Source organism: Belonocnema kinseyi, chromosome 8 (assembly GCF_010883055.1).
Source record: "Belonocnema kinseyi isolate 2016_QV_RU_SX_M_011 chromosome 8, B_treatae_v1, whole genome shotgun sequence".
Lineage (NCBI taxonomy): Eukaryota > Metazoa > Arthropoda > Insecta > Hymenoptera > Cynipidae > Belonocnema > Belonocnema kinseyi.
Window position 1 is genome coordinate 51,919,484 of NC_046664.1, and position 2,714 is coordinate 51,922,197.

A 2,714-nucleotide genomic window follows, 5' to 3' on the forward strand; every position below is an offset into this window, starting at 1 on the left:
CAGAATGAAGTAGAATTATAAGCCTGGAAAGGTGAGTTTTTTTACAAAAATAACAAAAAGTTTTCCCAAAATAATTAAATTTTCAACAAAGTAGTTGAACTTGTAACTAACAACAATTAATTTTCAACATAATCAAGTTGAATTTTATTATAAAGTTATATTAATTCAGTTCGCATTCAAACGAAAAAATTATGAACAAGGGAAGTTTCTTGATTTCCTTATTTTTATTAAGTACATTTATAACATAATTTTGTGAAAAAATATAGTAGTTTTTCAATTTTTTTTTAAATTTGACTAAAATAAAAATTTTTTTAATATTAATGCACATTCATAAAATATCGAATTAATCAAAAAATATAAAAAACATTATTTAAAAGATGAATTTTCAATTTTTAACCAAAAAATTTAGTTTCCAATCCAAAAGGACGAATTTTGCATAATAAAGTTGAATTATAAACCTGAAAAGGTGAATTTTCGACAAAGATAGCCAAACGTTTTTTAAAAATAATTAAATTTTCAACCAAGTAGCTGAGTTTTTAACTAAAAACAATTAGTATTCGACAAAAAAGTTGAATTTTATTACAGAGTTCTAATAATTCAGTTCGAATTCAAGCGAAAAAATGATGAAAAGGGAAAATTTCTTGAATTTTTTATTTTTATCAAGTAGATTTTTAATATTCACAAGACGAATTTTTAAGTTTTAAACAAATAGTTCAATCCAAAAAGACGAATTTTTCAGAATAAAGTAGAATTACATATAAACCTGAAAAGGTGAATTTTCTGCAAAGATAGCAAAAAGTTTTAATAAAATAATTAAATTTTCTTCAAGGCAGTTGAATTTTTAACCAAAACAATAAGTATTCGATAGCAAAAGTTGGATTTTATGATTGGGATCTATTAATTCAGTTCGTATTAATGCAAAAAAACGAGAAAAAGGAAAATTTTCTTGATTTCTTTATTTTTATAAAGCACATTTTTAATATTGTAAAAAAATATAGTCGTTTTTCAAATTATTTAACAGATTTGACTGAAAATAAAGTTTTGAAATGTTAATGGAACTTTATAAAATATCGAATTAGTGCAAAAATAACGGAAAAACTATTTAGGAGATGAATGGTCAAGTTTTAACCAAATGGTTTATTTTTCAATCCAAAAAAGACGATTTTTTCAGATTAAAGTAGAGTTATAAACCTGAAAAGGTGAATTTTCTACAAAGGAAGCAAAAAGTTTTAACAAAATAATTAAATTTTCAACAAAGCAGTTGAATTTTTAACTAAAAACAATTAACTTTCAAGCAAAAAAGAAATGCATTTCATGATTAGGTACTATTTATTCAGTTCGCATTCAAGCGAAAAAACGAGAAAAAGGAAAAGTATCTTGATTTCTTTTTTTTCTTTAAGTTAATTTTTAACATTCTTAAGAAATATATATAGTTGTTCTTTAAAATTTTACACATATTTGCCTAAAAATAAAAATTTTGAAATGTAAATGGACATTTATGAAATATCGAATTAGTGCAAAAATAACGAAAAAAGCGATAGAAAAGATAAATTTTCAAGTTTTAACCGAACAGTTGAGTTTTCAATCGAAAAAGACGAATTTTTCAGAATAAAGTAGAATTATAAACCTGAAAAGGTGAATTTTCTACAAAATAGTAAAAAGTTTTAACAAAATAATTAAATTTTAACAAAGTAGTTGGATTTTTAACTGAAAGCAATTAAATTTCAATAAAAAGTTGAATTTTATCACAGAGTTCTATTAATTCAGTTCGCATTCAAGCGAAAAAATGAGGAAAACGGGAAGTTTCTTGATTTTTTGATTTTCTAAAGTACAGTTTTAATATTGTGCAAAAAATATAGTCGTTTTTCAAATTTGTACACAGATTTGACTAAAATAACAAATTTTTAGATGTTAATGGATTTTCATAAAATATTCGACAAAAAAATGAATTTTATTATAGAGTTATATAAAGTCAGTTTGAATTCGAGCGAAAAAAACGAGGAAAAGGGGAAGTTTCTACAAATTTTTATTTTTATTAAATACATTTTTAATATTGTAAAAAAATATAGTCGTTTTTTAAATTTTTATACAGATTTGACTAAAAATAAAAATGTTAATAGACTTTCATAAAATATCGAATTCATGCAAAAAACGAAAAAAAATTTTTCAGGAGATGAATTTTCAAGTTTTAACCAAATAATTGAGTTTTCAATCCTAAGAGATGAACTTTTCAGAATAAAGTAGAATTTTTAACCTAAAAGGCAAATTTACTACAAAATAGTAAAAAGTTTTAACAAAATAATTAAGTTTTTAAAAAAACAGTTGAATTTTTAACTAAAAACAATTAACTTTCAACCTAAAAATTTGAAGTTTTTACAGAAGAATTGAATTTTCAACAAAGTAGTTGAATTCTGAACTAAAAACAATTTTCTACAAAAAAAAAAAGAGATTTTATTGTAGAGTTCTATTAATTCAGTTCGCATTCAAGCGAAAAAAAAGAAGAAAAGGAGAAGTTGCTTGATTTCTTTATTTTTATTAAGTATATTTTTAATGTTGTGAAAAAATAGTCGTTTCTCAAATTTTTTACACAGATTTGACTAAAAATAAAAATTTTCAAATGTTAATACACATTTATAAAATATCGAATTATTGAAAAAATAATAAAAAAAAAACTATTTCGGAAATGAATTTTCAAGTTTTAACCAAATAGATAA

General features: G+C 22.0%; 1 protein-coding gene across 1 annotated transcript in view; it reads right to left on the bottom strand.

Annotated features, from left to right (window-relative positions):
- LOC117178214 (engulfment and cell motility protein 1) overlaps positions 1–2,714 on the bottom strand; it is a 32,069-nt gene that overhangs the window by 13,062 nt on the left and 16,293 nt on the right. The window lies entirely within an intron of this gene.